This window comes from Lepisma saccharinum, chromosome 13 (assembly GCF_977018435.1).
Source record: "Lepisma saccharinum chromosome 13, izLepSacc3.1, whole genome shotgun sequence".
Lineage (NCBI taxonomy): Eukaryota > Metazoa > Arthropoda > Insecta > Zygentoma > Lepismatidae > Lepisma > Lepisma saccharinum.
Window position 1 is genome coordinate 71,264,474 of NC_139241.1, and position 22,722 is coordinate 71,287,195.

A 22,722-nucleotide genomic window follows, 5' to 3' on the forward strand; every position below is an offset into this window, starting at 1 on the left:
CATCGTCTTTCTCCATTGGCCGAACCAGTGACCGTTCACGCAATGTACAATTCTAATCTTATCTAATTGAAATTGTGTTCGTACATTGTAATTGCTCCTTACATGAAAGAACATCCATGCCTTAAATAACGTAACCTTGGTTCGAACCCCAAACGCCGCCATCTTAAATTTTTAATTATTGTTATAAATGGCTTTTCCCGATCAGGGACTTGTTTATAAGCCAAGTTTAATGTACCGTTTTTAAAATTCTAAATATTCTAAATTTGCACTAAATATTAAAAGAAATCAGGACACTACAATAGTAGTTGCATGCCTCGCAAGTGAACTAACTTCCGAGTAGCATAAGTTAATAAAGTGGAAACAACGAGTTGACAATATTATTGAAATGCACATACGTAAAAAGTGAAAGTACAAGCAAAGGGGAAGTTCCTTTGTGCGTTCTAGCGGGACTAACTCCCTGCCGCGCCCTACGGGGTGAATATGGGGCACACGCAGGGCCAAAAGGGAAGTCCTCTTAAAGGACTGGAGGCTGGGAGACTCTTTTACACTTGATTCTCAGGATGGCGTAAATAGAATCTTGTTCTTTATTTCTCCTTCAACCTAAAAATTGGTTCTTAAAAACAATATTTGGCTTATCTTTTATTTTCCAAACTTAAAAGCGTTACGCTGTTAAATAAGGCACTTAAAATGAATTTTCAGCATAAAAGCTACAATTTTTGTAACAAATTTTTACATTTAGAACTTAGTAATAACAATTAAGCTATAAATTACTTAAATATAAAGAGTTAAGCTTGCATTGCTTCATAAAATTGAACTACTGTGACATAAAAATCCAAATTTTGTCTGAACTAGTACTTTTGCGGAGAACTTGAAATTTAAATCAACCATAAAATGCTTAATTACAGTTGGATCTTTATGAAAACTAATTACTGAAGTCATAAACAGACTACCCTTGAGGGAAATTACAAAAAATCAACCAGGACTTGCATAATTTTATTTTTAATTATCCAGTTTTTATACGAAGGTGTCGTATCGGAGGCTCGTAAACCGAGAAACTTCGAATTTATGTAAAAATTTTACTTTTATTTCAGGATATCTACTTCAAACTTGTTTAATTATTTAATATAAGTGTTCAAGAAGTTTTGCAACCAACTACCATTTAAAGTTAGTGAAAATCAGTGTTGCCAGCTAATTTTTTTGAAAATTTTTGACGTTCCGAGGAATTATTTTCCGAAATCACCTTTCTTTGATGTACTGATTTAACCAGCATATCTGTGACTTGTGTAATCATACAGTATAATAGTTACTAGGTAACAATTTATTATAAATGGTTTTGCAACCATCAACTTGAATATTTTCTCAGCAAGCGTGCTTACCTGTACCTGCTGAATGCGACGGATGACCTGATGATAGATAAGAATTTATAATGAAAGGGAGACCAACTTCTTCGTTTTATATATCTCCCTAGGGTTAATTTCTTGCTATAGAGAACCTCAAAGATCAAAATTTCTATTCTCAGAGGAGACTAGAACCCAAAATTTATTTTTGCCACCATTTTGGAATACTTTTGGTATACCCCGGGTAACTTGAAGGATTTTTTTTTGGTGTGGAAGTTAAGGAGTTAGGAAGAGGAAGATTGGAGCACACCGCGTGTCACCTGTCCTCCCAACAGCTCATAAGACGCTATGGCAGCGTGAGCTAAATATGATTTTAAATATGGATTTGACTTAATCATTGCGGAATTCGACAGTTTTCATGCGCGGAGCATATTTTATTTTACACTTTGCCTTCTTTAGGCTTTAAGGGATTTTTTTTTATCAACACATCATCTTGCTGTCGGATTCAAGGGGGGGGACTCTTTTATATATACATGCGGGTTGGGTTTGGACGTGTTCGGTTCCTGGACTCTATCAGCCACGTGACAGGTCGACATTTGGCTGCTAGAAGTCAGGGCCTAACTACGTAGTCCTCATAAAATAGCCTTGCGAGGCTAACACATTGCAACAAGTGCTTAAGAGTAAGTAAGTCAACAATTACACTCGACCAAAAGCAAAATTTCATACACATGCATACACTTGTAATATAGTTGTATTTTAATCTTTTGATTTGTGTTTATGATGTAACTAACAGAAGGTGGTGTTAGGTCTTCTGTTTGTAATAATCTCATGCATTTGCTCATATTAACTTCTTTATTATATTTAAACAATCATGTCATCTATTATTTTTGTGTGTTTAAATTTTATGTTTTTATCATTTTGTAATCCTAATTTTTGTAAACTTGTGTAATCAGGTGCAACACTATATAGGCACACACGTGACTTAGTAAGTCACCTTATCATTTTATTAATGTCTAGTTAGTGGTGAAACTTATAATTTTGTTTATTTAGCACAGTCATAGTGCCATGTAATCTTTTTATTTTCTTAGGAAAAGTAGTTGTTTTGATTGTTTCATTTATTTGTCAATATTTACCGGAAAATGTTAATATCAATGGATTATTATCTGATTATCTACTTTTATCTAAGTGTGTATTTTGATTTATTATAGTTGATATTTGATAGGCTAGACACACCAGACCAACCAAGGCATGGAACGGCCAGTGATGTATGATGAAGGAAATAAGTTGGGTCTGTATAGTAAAATAAGGATTATGTTTTTATAATAACTAGTTTCATGCACCATTTAGCTTTGATCAGGAGAAAAGGGAGACTAGATCTCCATAATAAGTATTCACTGTTTGTTTTTATGTTGATAAGGAGAAAATTTAAATTTTTGCATCTTAAGTGGCTCAAGTTGCATAATTTTACTTAATGTGAGGTATAAAACACAGAATAAATACATCTACCACATACACTTGCCAACAACACATAACAAGGATGGTATGGTTATAAGAAGTTTGTAATTTTTAATTTGCCCAAGGAGGCCTATGCTTTATGTAGCATAACGACGGTGCCTATGATGCACACATAATTCCTGCCATAGAGCAGAAGGTTTGCCCATGGTGGCCATTATAGTTTTAAGTATGCACATGTAAGGGGCTGAATGCCCGTGCAGCAAATACTGTCTAACCTATGAAGTGTGTTAGTGGAATAGACTTGTGTTGGTAAAGCCTTGAGCCTAGTAATGAAATATGAAATAAGCTAAAAACAATTAGATAAATTGAAGAGAAGGGTGCATGAAGAATATAAAATAAAGGGAATTTTCTTATTTTAATATGTGTATCGGTAATTTTTCAATTTTTATTCTAAAACTAGCCAACAAATTTTTATATAATATTTTATTAAATCCTGTATTGATTTTCATACTATCTTTGTAGAAACTACAATTTTTTGTGTAATTTTCATTATTCATAAAATTATAATCAAGAGACATAGTGGTCAAGTACACAAAGACAAGGAACTTAAAGTGGTAAAGAGACTTGAAGTTGTGACATGTGAAGAAAGTGCATGAAGATAGATTAAGACTTTCAACTAAGCATGTCTAATGCCTTTAAAACTTTCACAGAATAAAATACTACAGCCAATAAGATGGCAGGAGAGGAAGCACCAAGGAGTCCCCGGACACATTTCTCCAGCCGATATGAGAGCTCCAGCCAGGCAGACCAGATGAGAGAAGAAGATGCCATGGACACCAAATGAAGCAGCAAGGGCACAACTCACTTGCCCAGAGCCAATCCAGGCAGGAGGAGAAGCAGCAGAAGAAAACTACAGCCATGAGAGAAGGAGAGAGGCAGGCAGACTTGCCCATAAGAGGCAGATGCGACCCGAACACTTAAGTCTACGGGTGCTAGGGTTACATTCTGACCTAAGTTAACATCGGTAGGCAAGACACATCAGAAGTCCTGCAGGAGGCAACGCAACAGCTAGCTAAAAAAAATTTGCTTCCCTACAGTTCAGCAAATTTTATTCGGGAGCAGGGGGATGTATAACCGATGTGCCAATTACAAATCCCCAGATGTGCCAATTACAAATCTCCATCGCTTTCCCCCAAAGATCTTATTTTCTGCTCTATGAGAAGAAAACCAGATGCCCCGAGAAGCCAGCAAAGCCAGCGTTCACTCCCATGAAGCCTCCCATATATCACCGCCCCTACTTCAAGAGGAAGGAAACAGTGTGTCCGGCAATAAACTCCCATATCTGTCCTGTACAAATTCATCTAAACTCTGGCTCACGTCAAGATAATTTTAGCCCAGATGGAGCCTATCAAGATAATTTCGGCCGAGAAGGAGCTAATCACCTGGAACTTCAGGCATTTAAAATTTAAAGACTTTCTTCTCCGTTTTTAAAACAAGGAACCTCTGTTCTCGGGAGACGGTGCAGGTGGCCAGGCTCTGTGCAGGTGGCCAGGTTCGGATTCTAGACAATCGCCCTACACATGGTGCTCTCCACGAGACGCATAAATTCCAAGACCACCGCCCGCTAGTCTGGCTCATAGACAGCTCAGTGACAAGAAGGATAAGTACAGAATTTTGAACTTCAACCCCGCCAGAACATTTCTCTTAGTATATCTTCGCTTCGATGGGATTTCGACAGCAAAGGAAGGAATAACTTTACCGAAGTGTCCGAGTTGTGTGCGATAAAATTTGAGCCGAGAGCCATTAAAATTAATTAGAACAGATGCTTTTCATTCCTCGAGATCAGCTCTCAAACAAGGTGCTATTGTGTTTTCATGCTATGCGATTATCGCCTCTCAGTAAGCAATTCTCACCCTTAACTCCCCCGTGTGTTACGATTATCGCCCCTACATGAAGAAGTGACCACGTGTGGGCGGAGCAAAATGTTCAACGACCAATAGAGTGAAGGACAATTCTTCGGAGAACGGAAAGAAAAGACGAAGTAAGGACTTAGCAGAGGCAGTTCGATAGACAGTTCGATAGACACATTTCGATTTAGCAGTTCGACATTCACTTTTTAGAGAGACAGTTTTAGAACATTCATTCACAGTTAAAAGTTTGAGATAGAAACTTTGTTTTTCGGCACCGTTGCAAGTCAGAGAGAAACTGTTTTCTCTCTCTAGGTCATGATTAAATTCCTAGCTTTGGGTGCTCGAATGTAGTGTTTACGTATAAAATCGACCATCAGCGGTCTGCGTTGCTCACTTGTTTAGGCCCGGTGCATTGTGGGTCCGTAACAGTGTGTTTTGTTATGGTGTCTCAGTAGGCGAGCGGAATTGTAAGTATGTATACAGTGGTGTATTAAATATTATGTCGTAACTTATTTCAGTGTCCAGTGTTCTGATTTCTGATTCCTGATTCTTGAATTCATGGTAAATGAGGCTAGTAAACAAAGACCAATGCAGAGGGAACATCATCGTCTTTCTCCATTGGCCGAACCAGTGACCGTTCACGCAATGTACAATTCTAATCTTATCTAATTGAAATTGTGTTCGTACATTGTAATTGCTCCTTACATGAAAGAACATCCATGCCTTAAATAACGTAACCTTGGTTCGAACCCCAAACGCCGCCATCTTAAATTTTTAATTATTGTTATACGGTACGGAGTCCGTCTCCCACGCAGGAATTCCGGCTTCAATTCCCATGGTACATATTCTTAAGTGGGAATTCTCCATATCTAGTCTCTATGTAAGGAACCTCTGGAGAGACAAAGCCTACAATAAAATGGGCCGAAAGTGTCTGGAGTGTGATACTGGTCACTTCACTTCCACAATGACCGACAAAGAGAATGTGTGGAACTTCAATCCAGTTATGTAGTCCCAAAATTTCACAGGGAATATTCTTTGTTTCGTAAAACGTTAAATGGAGATCATGTATGTTTTATGATAGTTATCTCATAACATACACACATGGGTGGGTGGGTGGGGAAATGGACAGAAGGAAAAAGTTCATATTGGACTTTTCCACGTATCTGACTTAATTGTCTGGCTGCTTATGCGCGGCACCGGCACGCAGAGCAATATTCTGTTCCCTCTAAGCCGCAGATTATATACACGGTCCCGTTGGTGAAAAATTCATTGCGAAACTGTAACGGACATAAACAGTGATTACTTGGATTTCTATTTATTTAAAATATAACATTCCTTTCATTCGATACATAGTTTCAACACAAAAATGTCAACGAATTATGTAACTAACATCATTATGCATAAATTTTATGTTACATATTTACCAGGATATTACATATTATACATATGTGTTAAATTACTTTACATAAAAAAAACATATTTCGACAATTTCTTCCTATCTTGATCCTTCTTCCTATATTACATGACGTCATATTTTGTAATCAACGAGATGCATAGTTTTTACTGTCAGCCAAAATTGACTGCCAACTCGAAAGACAGGTTGAAGACAAAAGAGAGAAAAAAAATACTGGAACTGTTATTTATCGAAAGATGCTGGAATTTCTCTCCCCTCCCCTTTCTGGTTACATAATTATTTTCATTTCGCTTTTAGGTTTAGCCAAAGCACCTAGAAACTTGGCATCTGTGGACAAGAAAGCTACCTTCCTGTACGCAGCGAGTTACACAATATATTCCCTTGTACACAAAAGTACAAAAGTAGCTAAGTATTTTCATTCGATTGTTCTTTCTGTACACGCATTTTTTTACAATTTATTTCGAAAGTTACGAAGAGCTCTCGTACATATTTACATATTCTAGAATAATTTGCTATGTGAAAAGTAATTAATGGTTGACAAAATTGGTTCCTTAAATATGTGCACGTTGCTGTCCTCTTTTGAGTTTATAAATTTGAACAACTTTTGTCTTTAAAATTACGTTGAATATGTTCAAATAAAATAAATATCTTGCAGAATTCTTGAAATTGCTTGGATATTCGATTATTATGAATATTGCATATTCTATGATACTACATATTTAGCTACATATCCTTTTGATAATATATATTTAGGTACATATTTTATCAATTACTACTGGCCCCAGTGGCGGAGTGATCAGCACATCGTCGTACGATGCCAGGGGTCCCAGGTTCGAATCCTGACCTGGGCATGGACGTTAGAAACTAACATAATTGATATAATTCTACTTCCTAAAGTATCTAAGTAACACAATTTCCATACCATGCTGGTTCTGGTTTCCAGAGTTAACACTAATCGGCTTCGGTTTTCCAGCTCTAAATTGAAAACATAAGAAAATACGCAGTCGCAGATACAAGCTGATAAAATTAAAAACGAAGTTAATAACGCTATGTTGGTCCCCAGAATAGCTAAATCAATGTAAAAAACTAACAACACTTACATCATCTTTATATATTGTTTACTATGTATCATATTATATTATGTTGTTTTATGTACTGTAAAATTGAACCAATAAATATGAAATGTAAGGGCGAAATATTTCACGCTACTTACGTCCTGGTATATTTTAAGGAACCAGAAAAAAAAGAAGCGAAGTAAAGTAAAGCAAATCAGTCAATCAATTATCAATTACTGTTACAGATTTATGTACATATTTTGTACTTTGATATTAATAAAAATCAGAGCTCTATTGATGACGCTAAAGGGTTAAACGAGCGAACAAAATGTTGTAGTCCCTCCTCCTGAGCTACAAAGGATAAGGAATCAACATGTCCAGTTAATAATATGCTGTTCTCAGCCTTCCCACGTACTTTTTGTTATCTATATGTGTGAAGTGGCTTCTGGGAATTCATCAAAATGTTATGAATGCCGACATAATTACAGGGAGACTAAATTGCAGATATTAAAGTTTACTTCAGTGACGCAGCAGAGCGAAATTCTTCGTGTTGACCCAGCATCGTGACGACAATAGAGTCTACTATAACCTGTCAAGTTAAGTCCCAATATGTGCAGATCGCTGCGGAGCACTTCCTATTACATCATCCTCAACACCACTCTTCTATTTACTGCTCTGGCCTTGAGAGTACCAGTGGTGCAAACCAAAAGTGACAAAAAGGCGACGTTAAATATCAAGGTACTACATAATGAAAAGCGTTCCTGAGTACAAGTGTCGACAAATCAGAAAATAGTACACGAAAAGGATAACTGTTTCTTTCGTTTTTGGAAATAGAAAATTTGCTGTTCTCTTGTACTGTAGTCAACGTGAAGCGAACAAATTGAAGAGAAATTACTTCACGGAAGTTATCAGAAATCAAGTATAACCCAACGGGGGTTAACTAACTGCAAGGGGAACGTAGCAACGTACGCTTTATGTCAGGGGTTTATCCAGGATTTTTCCTTTGGGGGGGGTGCTGGAAAATTTTGGGGGGGTGTAAGTTTGCGGAAATTAAGTGCATATTTTGGACCGTTTTAAAAATGTTCGCCCTCATTCAATTTCTTCAAGGATGTTTCTAGAGATTAACCCCCCCCCTTCCCTTCACGTAACATTTCAGAAGAAAAAAGATGTCAAATACAGGAAAAGATGGAAAATAGATTAATGTTAACATTTCAGTTTAACGTTTCGAGTATTGTTTTCCTTCCGATAATGTTTAGTACTTCATTTAATCAATCGTTGGACAAAAAACAAGGGATGACATTAAAAACACAAAATTTTAAAATGTTATTACCAGGAATCATTTCATGCAATTCTTAAGCTAGTTATAAAGAAATTAGGAACACTTGCGCAATATTTTAACTGTATTTGTATTGTTCTTGTCTTAGGTGTAACTCGGAGTTCAACTTGGGGCTGCCCAATTGAAATATCAGTGATAATGCATTGCATGGATGTGCGCGAACTTGCCTGTCTGAAGAAGTAGTAATAAATTCAGATATAATATGACTTAAATAAATTATGACACTGCCAGCAAAACGGGCAAAGGAATTTTTAGAACAATTTCTTTGCAAACTGATTATGCATATTATTAGTTAAACATAGCGACAGTATCCCATGATATTTACTCTTTACAATCTTGCCTTACTCGTTCGTTGAAGACTTCAATATGAAATTCCTTGACCGATTTCATTCAAAAGCAATATCAGGTATCCATCAAACGTGCATCCCAACTTCCCACTATATTTTAACGTCTTCATGGCCATGCTCTAAATATATCGAGTTTCATTACTTTATTTCAGTTTGTGAATCATCGTTTAAACAGAGATTTGAAAACAGGAGCAGAATTTGGAACTCACTCGCTACATAGAACTATTAAAATTATACATGCATATTTTCTGTTAGAACAGGAGGGGGGAGGGGACATGTGGTGAGGTAAAGAGGATGCCGAACGAGCAAAGCAAGATTGTAAAGAGTAAACATCTTACTGTCGCTATGTTTAATTAATAATATGCATATGCATTATACCCTTACAAAACTTTGGAAAATACGCTTGGCGCTTTTGAGAGTAAAAAAAAAGAAAAGTAAAGTGCTCCCCCGTGCTTAGCACTACGCCATGAAGGCGTATAGGGGGTGTGGGGGTAACGCCCCACACTTTCTTGATCGGGTCGTGAGTGGGGGTGATGTGATAAGCACCACGCCCCTGACCGCCTTTACCCCCCAGGGTTTCCCCCAGGTACCCATGTTATTCGACGCTGGGTGGGCGCCGGGGCCGCATCCATCGTTAGAAAAGTTCCCGGATTTGTACTGGGACCTTTAGCATGGTAGTCAGACGCGTTACTGACTGAGCCACCGCGGCCTTTTGAGAGTTTATCTTTCAAATACTAAATGAGAGACTCTAGGGAATTAGGAGTCACGTGCCTCTCTGCCTTAAAAGAGAACGAAATAACATGTACAAATAAACGCATGGCATGTTAACTGCAAAAGGAAGGCAAGGAGTTTTCACTTCTAAATTGAGGCAATGTTTAATTTTATTTTCAATTATTTAAAAATTGAATAGCATTTCTTTCACTACCCAACACAAAGAGCACAATGAACCAAACAAATTTTCTCTCTCCACGTTTTCCAGCAGGCAGTGGCAAGTGTCGTCGTGCCCTCACTGGTGCGCCTATGGTCAGATATAAATTTGGGACTTAATGTAAATTAAATTTCTTGTATGTTTAATTCCTTACACTCAGGCCCGTAGCCAGGAATTCTTTGTAGGGGGGGGGCAAATTTTTAATATGTTGTGTCGCATTGGCAGATAGCTATAGCAGGTACAGAGACACTTGACACCTCCCCCAAAAGAGATAAGTAACAGAAAAGGGATGATATCTTGAAACTGCAACGGACAAAAAAAAACTTCGAGCAACATCAAATGGCTTTTTTTCGATAATGACCTTTCCAGATTTGCAAAGAATATAAAGTTTAACATAAATAGGCTAATAGGGACTGTAACTACTTGATATTTACAAGTTGATAATGTTAATAGGAATAGACGATTAATGGGCCTCTCTGAAGAACTGATTAAGGGAGCCCTTTATAAATCATGCTTCATAATGATTCCCTCTAGTTTCCAGTATGCAAGATTTTTCCGCACAAAGGAATCAAAGGAATCTAACGAGAATCCAACAACAACATTGTGTTCTGTTATGCAAGATAAATCGAATTAATTAAATAATAATGGTTACATATTATCTACACTTTGATGAACTATGTAAAAATTTGTAATACATTTTTTTTGTACTTGCTAAAATATGGGTGTCCACCACTGACTCTATTTCCTTCAAAGGAGAGACTCTTGCATCACTACAGACAATGTTTGCCTACTGGTTACGTTAACCATTTTGCAAAATATTGTGTGAATTGTATTATATTATAGTTGAAATACATGTTTTGACACCTGACAAACAAATGGGAATCCCTTGATTGATCAATGACTTCTTGGATTACAGTGTCATCATTAATATTTCATATTAAGTTTCATAGAAAGAAATTGTTTTAATAGGGGGCTAATAATTTTACGGGGCACCATGGCATTCTCTTTGACATTTTTTTCATATAGATCGTTTGGCTCCCAGGGCCGACTCCCACCGCCCCATATAGCTATGGCTGTGAACTTGGACTATAAGAATAGAAGGCATTGCGAGCGAAGCGATCAAGAAAATTTTACAAAATGTATTTTTATTTGTATAAAATTTGAAATCTATAGGGGGTAACTGCCCCTTGCAAGTGCCCTTGGCCATCTCGAAGAAAAATGCAAGGATCTCGTAAAAACTAATTCCATCATGAGTATCCAATTGTCCTGCTATTCTTAGATTCTCCTAGTCTTGTTTTTCTTTTACTTCAATGTTTGCTTCCCCTAGAATGGACTTCCTTCGAAGGTCAGGAGAGTGGGGGTGGGGGGACAATGCCCCCTGCCACCCTGTGGTTGCGGCACTGTTTATGAGTGTCTCTTCATCAATTTCACGTCATCATTCATTGTGCGATTAGCTATAAGTGGCAGAAAAGCAACGCTAAGTAACAAAAATCAAATATCCACTCCCTCTCTCTACCACATGAATCACTATCACCAAAAAGGAAAATTTTCCCTCCCAATCCTGATACGACATTATACTGAATTCCCCACACGTTCAATAATCACAAAATCAATAAGTGTCTTTGTTATGTTGCTAGAGTAATTGTAAAGATTAGTGAGAATTCTAGGCGTTCTGTATTTTTTACAGCGGGGGCAAAGCAGGCTCTCAGGCGGGCAGTTGTCCCCTGCCCCCTCTAGCTACGGGCCTGCTTACACTACCTTTGCTTCCTCTGAAAAGTTGAATAAACTTAAACATGTCATTCTGTCAGGGACCGACTAGATACAAAGAGAAAGACAATTTTTACTAAAGCTATATCTTTGCAAACTGACAATAACTTTAATTTAATAGGGTGCCAGTAATTTCACAGGGTACCACGACGTTAACGTTTTTCTATTTTTATCCGTTTTTCTTGTTCGGCACCCCATTTGTACTTAGCGCCCAGGCAAGCACCCCACGTGGGCCCTCCCCCTTTTACAACTCTCTTTCTAATAGTATATAATTTATTTTACAAAGGTAAGAACTCTCGGAGCAACAAAAATGGTCATCAACTATAGACGTGAACGAATCACTTAGGTTCTTCATGAAATACTTGCCATTTTATATCGAATACTCGGTCAGTAAATTTTATATTGGTACTTTATGAATATCGGTTGGAAGAAATTATACCTACATATAGTGTCACTACTTTTCTACTCACCACTTTCGGTTTCTTTCTGTCTGGTTTTTCATTTTCTCTATCTTCTTCGACTGTTTTGCAGTAAAGTTTCAGACATTGTTATACACTAAACAGAACGAGAACACACGAACGGAGATGCTACACTGAGACTGACCTAAGGCATTTGACTGTTCTTTTCTCTACCACTCCAAAATCATTCTTCTCGCCAAGTTACAGAAAATAGTGTTGCTAACCATAGTAACAGAATTCACTACAAGGAGTCAAACCTGTATCTTTGAATTTCTTCCCTTACTTTTATCGTACATTTTTCACATGGAAGAATTGAAAGGAAAATGCAACAAGATGTAAATCTCATTGACTCAGGGGTTGAATAATTGAATTTATGAATCTGTAACGTATTTAAGAAATATAAAAGTATTCAAACGCTGAACTGTCAACACTGTGCGCGGAATGTGCTCCCTGGAAGAAGGGCGAGAGGTCAGTTTGACATTTTCCAGATGGCAGTGTCCCTTCCCTAGAGCTGACCGAAGCCTTGTCAAGGGAGCTGCTGTTTCCAAGAAATGGCCATGCTGCACATTCCACCCTCCTTTCTTGACACTTTGGTTTTAGTTGATCGAAAGATCCATTGGACTACGCTTCTTCAGCTACAAATGATTTATTTCTGTTAATGTTGAAGTATTGTCATTGTATTGTTGATATAAACAACCATTATTACACCCCCCCTGTAGGGGGGTGTTCCACTTTTCTGCTTGGGGGGGTGTTCACCAAAATTTGGGTGGGTGTTGGGGGGGTGTTAGGGGGGTGTGGATAAATCACTGCTTTATGTCAAATCACGGACTCAAACCACATCTACGACAACTCAATAATGGAAGCCGCCAGGAATCAAATAGACTCGACTGACAAACTTCTTCCAAAAAGAATATTAAAAAATACGAATCTATAAGATTTTCAGACGTCCACTCCCCGTAGTCTACATTAAAATTTTATGAAAAGTACCTGTGGGAATTTTCACTAATATATTCTAGATTTGAATGAACGGAACGAGTTTACAATACCGGACCACTCTCCAATTGCTATGATATTTCGCCTACTCACTAATTGAGACCTCCTAATCACGAATCTGCATGTAATAATTGGCGGTCAAGTATGGAAATCGATAAAAAACGAAATAAACTATGTTTTCTTAACGTAACATAACCCTACCATAAGAACAGCAGATCCACGGAACACGCCATTTTCCCCGAATGGGTGTCACTTATCGCACAACACTGTGGCAACATTGTGTTCTGACGTCACGGGAGAGAGCTTTTTCATGTTAGGTAATACAAGGTAACACATCTCTTAGCGAAAATATTAATTTTTCTTTGTATTTATGCTAATGGAACCTAACCTAACGGGCCTAACCTAACCACGTAGGCATTCCTCGTCTGACGTCAATATTCAAGGTTGCAAGATTGTTGTGCGTAAAGGAAGAGCATTAAGTAATTGCGAAAGAAAGATGGTTCCGAATTGCTGTGTATGGACAATGAACGTGGAAAATCGCAAGGTTATTTTACAAGTTCTAGACGTAAATGTACAATTTTAACAAGTGACCGCCAAATATGAACTACAGATACGTCATCAGGACACCGAAATTAGTAAGTAGGCGAAATTTTATAGAAATTCGAGAGTGTTCCTGTATTGTAAACTCATGCCGTAAACTACATTGATCACTTAATAACGTTTACAATCTCCAGAAGAATTGTTGCACAGATACGTCTCACTGGGGCTGTCATCTGGCGGCAATAGGTGAAACTACAACATGCGTTATGCTGCTGACGGAGCGACTAACACATTTAAGCAGATTGCTTTATTATTTCTTTACAAATTAGGACGCAACAAATAAATCATGGACATCACAGTAAAAAAATATTAACAAACTATTATTCAAGTTCTCTGTGACGTATTTTTTCATCTTTCTGTGCACTGCTTTTACATCAGTGCAAGTTGATCGGGAAGATCAGGATGAAGGATAAACTTGACAATGGAACAATGATGAATGCAGTGTATAAAAAGGTTATAAAATATACTCTACATATTTACAGTACTTGACATGCTTACTTTTAAATTGAGAGAAAGGCAAATTTTGAAGACACGTTTAGAATGCTAGACTGAACAGAAATTTTTAGTGACGATATTCGACAAATTGATGCAAATACACTCAGCGGCAAAAAATAATCGCCCTCTTGTAATTAAGTGTATCTTTCTTTCTTTGAAGCAGTATTTCTTCATTGGTGTATCTATTTCAACAATGTAATATTTACAACAGTTAGTGTGTGATATTTTAAAAGTACATACTATGTAGATGAAGGATGGAGTTCTTACATTTTCCTACATTTTTGCACATTATTCTTATTATTATCACTATTGTAACAAAAATGACGTTAATTCTTTGTTATTATATTTTTATTGTCTGGCTGCTTATGCGAGGCACAGGTATAGGCAGAGCATTATACTGTGCCCTCTAAGCAGCAGATTATATACACGGGCCCGTTGGTGAAAAATTCATTGCGCAACTGTAACGGACATAAACAGTGATGACTTGGATTTGTATGTAATTAAAATATTCCATTCCTTTCTTTTGATACATAGCTTCAACACAAAAATGTCAACGAATTATGTAACTAACATCATTATGCATAAGTGTTATGTTACATATTTTACATATGTGTTAATTTTCTTTACATGTAAAAAACATAAAGAAATTACTTCACGATTTTCTAGATCCGAAAAAGTCCGGATATATGTATAAAAATGCTTCCTTTGTGAAGTTTTATCGATATAAGTGTCTGTAATTTGTTCGAAGTAACAAGTAATTTTTCTCGTTATTGGAGAAATAAGGCACACAATTCTGTTTTTTCCCAGTGTATAGTAGTTTTTTTACATATTAATAAACAAGAACTTCCAGACTTTGTTTACGAAATTGTGAATTTTTTCCTTCCCGAATTCATGGATTGTTTTCTCTTCCTGGCCCCACATCGACGAACAACGTTCTGCTTTAATACACAAGTTGAAATCACATACAGCCGTGCTATTAATTAGCAGTTGAGGAATTTTGAACTCAACCGTTCATTTCAACATTAATTTTTCAGCTGAAGATGTGTCATATTCTCGTTATATGATAAGATGTCCTAGTAACCTATTATAGTTACTGCAAATACGATCGTGTTCAACATTTTGAGACAATTTGTCCTACTTTTCGCTGACAAGTGATCTGATAGCCCTATGTGTGATGAGAACTGTTTTTACTCAATTTCTGATATAATTTATTCCAGCATTTCCTTCAACTTCTATTACCTTGTTATTACCTCCAATGCTTACACAACGTTTCCTTCGTGCTCGACCTTTGGGTTCAGAAATGTTAACAACACCCCCATCTCCCGCGTGTAAATAGCAGGCAACAACACTCTGGAAGACCATAATGTATACAACTTGTTTACTACATATTTTACGAAAATATTAGAATGTGGATTGGAACGAACGAAATAAAATACCTGTTTTATACGCACACTGGAACGAGCGCAGGCCTGCTGTGAGTCACTCTGGCAGTGAAGGTCACTGATCGAAGCAGTTGGTGCTTGCTTGCTTCAAGCAGGCGCCTTATCTTTCCTCAAGGAAACACTGAAATCTTAGTTACTTTCTTTCGCCAGACTAATGGTGAACATTTACAGGAACGTAAGGAGTAGTATCGTATTCTATTGTAATTAGATTTCGTGGTGTTTAAAATATATCATAACAATGTGTAAATCTCTTTTGTGACCTACACGGAACTTATTTTAAAGTTTCATTGACATGTGAAAGCGGAAATTTAGAGATCCTTCTTCCTTACGATTTCTAAACAACCGAAGAGTGTGGTGAACGTGAAACTACTTATTGTTCGCATCAGCGATATGCATTATACAAATGGTCCTTAATCAAAAACCCTATTACATCACAGGAAGTGATATTTAAAACGATTCTACCACGTATCCAAAGTAACCAATATTCAGATTGATTCCAAGCTTCTGTTTGGGTTATTTTGTGTCGCATTTTTACCTCTTGCGATAATCGCGACGACGAAGATGATGGGTAATGATACGAATACAATGCTACATCTAAGCCTCAACAGGTTTCAAAAATGGATCCTCTGGCTGTGTAAAGAGTTACGGTGATTTTGATTTTTATTTTCATTTGGTATTTTAAGTCCACTTTATGCACACAAAGGATAATCGAGACTGCATCTACAGTTTAAAGTGGGATCCTAACCACTGTGTCTCCACCGGGTATCGAACAGGGGACTCCTTGATTACAATGCGACTACTCTACTACAGCGCCATCGGGAAGGATGAGAGAGAGAGAGAGAGAGAGAGAGAGAGAGAGAGAGAGAGAGAGAGAGAGAGAGAGAGAGAGAGAGAGAGAGTTACGGTGACTACGATAATCAAGAATTGAAAGTAGCAGAACGCCTAAGCTATTCTTTTGTCAATATTGGAATCGTTAATGAATGTTGTGAATGTCAGTTCAAATTGAAAAAAATAAACTACTTGTAAAAGATTTCCAGAGTGCCGTTACAAATCGTTAATTTTTCTCTTTCCACACATTACTTTGCTACTATTTAGATATTTGCATGCTAAGATGTAGAAAGTGCTGCATTTTCAGTGTTTGGAATTGCGATTTATTTCTGAGAATGGAGTGAGTAGTGGGAAAAGGATCACCTCACATGTTTGGATTATACCTCCCCGCCAAAAAAAAAAGACACAAAATATATATCGGCTGTTGTTCTTATAAGGAAATATAACATGTATGAATTGTCTCAAGAAATATTGGAGCCTATTCACATCCCTACGGAACTTGGAAGAAAGCCCACATAGAGATTGGGAAGTTTTGTTACGACAAAATTGGGATGTATAGTAAATTAAAATGCAAAGTCCTACCTTGTGCTTTGCACTAAGCCATGAAGGCGTATAGGGGGTGTGGAGTTAGTGGAGTTAGGGCCCCACGCTTTCTTCATCAGGCGGAAGGTGGGAATGATGTGATCAGCACCAAGCCCCTGGCCGCCATACCCCCCCCCCTTTCCCCAGAGTTTCCTCCAGGTACCGATTTATACGACGCTGGGTGGGCACCGAAGCAGCTTGAACAGGTGGACAAAATCCCGATTATAGCCCGTCGAGGATCGAACCCAGATCTCTCGCATGGTAATAAAACGCCCTAACGACTGTGCTACTGCGGCACATACAGTAATTAAGGCAAGAATTGTTTTAGCGTTTCGTTCAACGTTTTTAGGGGAATCATTTTCGGAGATATAACGGGTAGCTCTTGTCGGTTCTGCGACCTGGGTTGAGAAAAGGCGATTTTCTGACGAACAACATTCCACCTGACAAGTCACGTGACTTTCCTACATTTCCTGTGCCTGTTGGCTTTTGCATGAAAACGAGTTGCTCTTGAGACAGACAGAATCACCCGATCACCTAATGGTGCAATGTGTGTTGCCTACCCTTCCGGCATTATTTACTGCCATTAAAGTCTTATGGGGAAGAACTTTTTTCCACCACTGTACAACAATTCAATAATGGAAGCCGTCAGGAATCAAAAAGACTCGACTGGCAAACTTCTTCCAAAAATAATATTAAGAAATTAAGTATCTGATCACCAATTTTTAAGTTTTTAAACCCCCCCGTAGTCGACATAAAAATTTTAACAAAAGTACCTGTGGGAATTCTCGCTAATATATCCTAGATTTCAATGAACATAATGCCTAGAAACATGGATTCACGCGTGTTAGGCTAAATACGTATTTTCCAATTAAAAGATACTACTAACTACATTGATCACTTAATAACGTTTACAATCTCCAGAAGATTTGTTGCACAGCTAAGTCTCACTGGGGCTGTCATCTGGCGGCAATAGGTGAAACTACATCATGTGTTATGCTGCTGCCGGTCGACTAACACATTTAATCAGATTGCTTTATTATTTCTTTGCAAATTAAAACGAAACGAATAAATCATGGACAACACGTAAAATAAAATATTAACAAACTATTATTCAAGTTCCCTGTGACGTATTTTTTCATCTTCTTTCTGTGCACTGCTTTTATAAATATGCAAGTTGATCGGGAAGATCAGGATATATGATAAACTTGACAATGGAACAATGATGAATGCAGTGTATAAAAAGGTTATAAAATATACTCTACATATTTACAGTACTTGAAATGCTTACTTTTAAATTCAGAAAAAGGCAAATTTTGAAGACACGTTTAGAATGCTAGACTGAACAGAAATTTTTAGTGACGATATTCGACAAATTGATGCAAATACAGTCAGCGGCAAAAAATAATCGCCCTCATGTAATTAAGTGTATTTTTTTTCTTTTAACAGTATTTCTTCGTTTGTGGATCTATTTCAACAATGTAATATTCAGTGGCGATGCTACATAAAGGGCAACTAGGGCACTGCCCCACAACAATTTTAACATAAAAAGTTCATCTGAAGAGACGATCGGTATATACGCGTAAATATTTTTTTTGTTTTTTCCCTCAACCCCTACGTTGCTGCAACCAGACGTACAGGGTGTGCACCCTGTGCGAGGCTAATATATTTCTGCGTCCTGTTGGAGAGAGTCCAATCTCGGCTCTGCCCGGAGACCGTGACGTCACTGGCTGATCCAAACATTTACAGCATAGGCAAGGGACGGTCCCCTCACAATGGAAAAGCGCAAAATTCGTAGCCGTCTCTGGGCAGTGAACGAGGTGCCCTGCCCATTCATGTTTGCCTCATTCACCGTTCAGTGTTTCCAACGCTTGGCAGGCAGTTCGTTCGTTCTTCCAGCCTGCAGCAATAAGATAGAAAAAAATCCCTCGAATGCTTTTCTTCGCGCTTGTTCCGGCGACCTGAAAAGTTGACAACACTTTTTATTGCACAAACTAGTCCCTCGTATTTTCAAAAAGATCCTCCTTTCTTCCCATTGTAATACGGATTTGGATTTGAGTTAGTGTGTGAGTTTGCGTTGCGTTCCGTCTGTGCGTATTGGTCGCTTATGAAATAATTAGTTTTTCGCGATTTTATAGTTACTGTACGTGTTTATTTATTTGTGTAATTGTGTCTGTGTTCCAGCAACTTGACATGCAGAATATCTTCGTAAGTATAAACGAACTTTCTGGGGGTACATGGCCAATGTAAAGTGTTGTAACTGAACTTAACACTGCATCATCTTCCTACTTAGTCATTGATATTAGTGGATACTTGGTGAATATGACATTGAATCATGTAGAAACTTTAATATCTACGCCTTTCAATTCATTGACAATGGAAGAGAAACTGCAGTGTAACATTTTCCTAATCATTCCAGTATCTACCCAAAGTTTAGTTACTGCAAGCGTATAGGGTTCCGACGTCAGTATTCGAGTTTTTTTTATTCATGTAATTTGTTCCATATGTTGCTGATTTTTCGTATTCCTACGTAGTGAGTATTTAATGCTCTTTGGAGAGATATCTTGATCAGTATGTTAATTTTATTCCAAATTGTTCGAACAATTTACTTACTCCATATCAAGGAACTCCCCTCAAAAACCTTAAAGAGGAATATAGAGGTTAACTGCCCCCCTCCCCACCCAAAATAAAAATGTGCCCTGCCTGACTGAAAAGGCACGCGCCGCCCCTGGTAATATTTACGACAGTTAGTGTGTGATATTTTAAAAGTACATACAATGTAGATGAAGAAGGGAGTTCTTACATTTTCCTACATTTTTGCACATTATTATTATTATTATTACTATTGTAACAAAAATGACGTTAATTCTTTGTCATTATATTTTTATTGTCTCGCTGCTTATGCGCGGCACAGGTATAGGCAGAGCATTATTCTCTGCACTCTACGACGCAGATTATATACACGGGCCAGTTGGTGACAATTTTTTCCTATTGTAATGATGCGATCATTACTGGATCCTTTTTATGTTATAAATTGTGTATGGCTATGTATTCCTGTACTTTTGGGTTCTTGGCCGTTGGGGGAGCGGTAAGTTTCCAGTAACGGTTTAGGTCATTAGCGGGGCCTATAAATAGGAAGGGCAGAGGAGCAGTCGGCCTCAGATGTTTGGCGGAGTACAGCAATGTAAGAGGTATCTTTTTCTCTGAGGGGAGCGGCTGGGCGAGCTTTCTTTCCTTTCTATGTGAACCGACGGCGGGGATGTTAACTTTCTTTCTTTTAATACACACACTTGCTCTTTTCACATTATTCCAATAGTTTATTTCATGTGGGAAACCGGGTACACAACACACATACCTTCAGCCACCTTTTTTGGTACTGAGGGTTATATTTTTTTTTACTCGTGGAGCCAGTGGCTACGCGAGTCTACACACTCTCTTCGGGAAGGGGGGACAGGGTACACCGGAATGTAACTTTGTGAATAACGGCCAAGAATTAACTTCTGTAAATATATTATGAATAAACCTATATATATCTAAAAGGAAATGGGCGTTAAGTTGTAATTTGAAGAGGTACGTGTCTATTGCCTAAACTAGCATCCACAGAACTTCAGGTACTGCAAGTTTTGAACCTCGGGACAAGGATTCAAAATGTATGGTTGTGTATATTGTGTATGTTGCTGAGAATCGGCTTAAAAACACAAAATATACCGTTACATACTGGGGGCTCATAGTCGGGATATTTTTGGTGAGAAGTACTGAAGGCATATGTTATTGTGAAGTGGAAAGAAAATAATAGAAGACAAAATGGCAATTCAAATAGACAGGGAGCTCATTAGCAAGTTGCTAGGCAATGCGAACTTGGAAGGAAGGCCTGAGGAAGATATTGTGGGGGAACTTGAGAGACTTTCTCTAAATGTTACACAAGGAACTTCGATAAGGACCGGCGAGGAAAAAATGAGCAAAATCTTGGAAAAAAGCAACATTAACATTCCGATCTTTAAGGGAAACGTCGGCGATGTAAGTCCACACGATTATTTGTATGAATTACGCAGTTATCAGGAAATCATGGAAATTGGGGATACTTTTCTCTTAGATAAAATCTTGCCGCTTTCGTTGAAGGAAATCGCTGCAGATTGGTTCAGATTTTCGAGACCATTCGGCACTTTTAGGGAATTCGAGAAGGCTTTTCTTGAGGAATTCTTTAGTGTCGATTATGATTCGGAAATAGCAAGGATAATTCAGAACAATTACCAGTCACCAGACCAGTCTCTTCTTGCATTTATTCGACACACCAGGAAGCTTTTTGCAATGAGGGAGAAACGGGGGACAGAAGACGAGGTCATCCAGCACGTTTTGAAATTTTCCCATCCTAAATTCAGAACGCACCTGTACGATAGAACCTTTGCAACCTTGAAAGATCTGGAGATTCGCGCTATGGACATTCAAAAGAGATTGTACTCAGAAACCCTGTACTATTGTCCAGAACTGAGAGACAACAGTTCGCCGCATCTGTCTGCCATGCCGACTTCAGGGAGTGTCGCAAGGCAATTAGCAGCCGCGGGGACAATGAACACTTTCGGCCGCGTGGGAACAGAAGTATCAATGAGTGCCATAAATCCGGGTCTTTTCAACCGCTTGAGCCTTTCCGGGAATATTGGAACCCCGTCGAGAGCAGAAGAACCAGCGAGGAGAAGGGGGTATGATGGTCAGCAGAAGGGCGCCACCTTTGCCGTCTCTGAAGATACCGTTAGACCAGAACAGATAACTCCGGTTCTTGCACACGTAGAAGGAAAGCAAAACATGGGGAGGAATAGGGAAATACGCAACTGCAGAAATTTCACTTCTGGCGACAAAAAACCGTTAGTCACCTGTAAGGTTCAGGGAAAGGACTTCTCGCTATATTTGGATTCTGGTGCGTCTGTGAGCACCGTGTCTGTTGAGATAGCAAGAGAACTGGAAAAACAAGGAAATAAGATTAACAATAAACGTATTAATATTTCTTTGGCAGTAGGCTCTGTACAATCATGTGGGGAAATGTATCTTACTGTACATTTGAATGGGATGAAATTTAAGCATAAATTCGTCGTTCTGCGCAATTGTTTCACGGGATTCATCGCAGGTCGTGGGTTCATAAGGAAGGCCGGCATATCGCTACATTTGAAGCAGGGAGGCTACAGTTTTGAGAACAGTAACGTCATTCATTTATTTTCTGCGGAGAAGAGGGAAGTGGGGAAGAGGCTTTCGTTCTCGCAGCAGGGGAGGACGTCGACTGTGGAAGCTGAAGCTGGGCTAACCGCGACGATGACTGCGACGATGGAAAGAAATGAAACTGTTACTGAAGCAACCGCGACGATGGGAAATTGCAAACCACACCCCGAAACTGAGGACATGATTGACCGTGTCGAATGTTCGACTGACACTGTGCAGAAATCAGTTGCAGATTTCAGCGCTTTGTGTACTGAGGAAAGTGCGAAGCAAATGAGGAAGCAACAGAGGGAAAATTTGCTTCGGAGCACAAAACTGCCCATGGTTCGTCTCTCTGAAAGTAAAGATATGGAAGATTCTTCATTGTTGCCATTCTCTGCCACTGAGGGAAATGAAGAATACAATTCTGAGGAGCCACGTAGGCTTCTGGACACAGCCTCCCTCATTTCCGAGCAAATGAAAGACAAGTTTCTTGCTGACGTAGCGAGGGCTACAAGGAATGAGGAGGTGGAAGGAACGAAGAAGTACAAGGAAAAGGTGAAGACCCAGGCCAAATCTTCGTACTTCGACAAC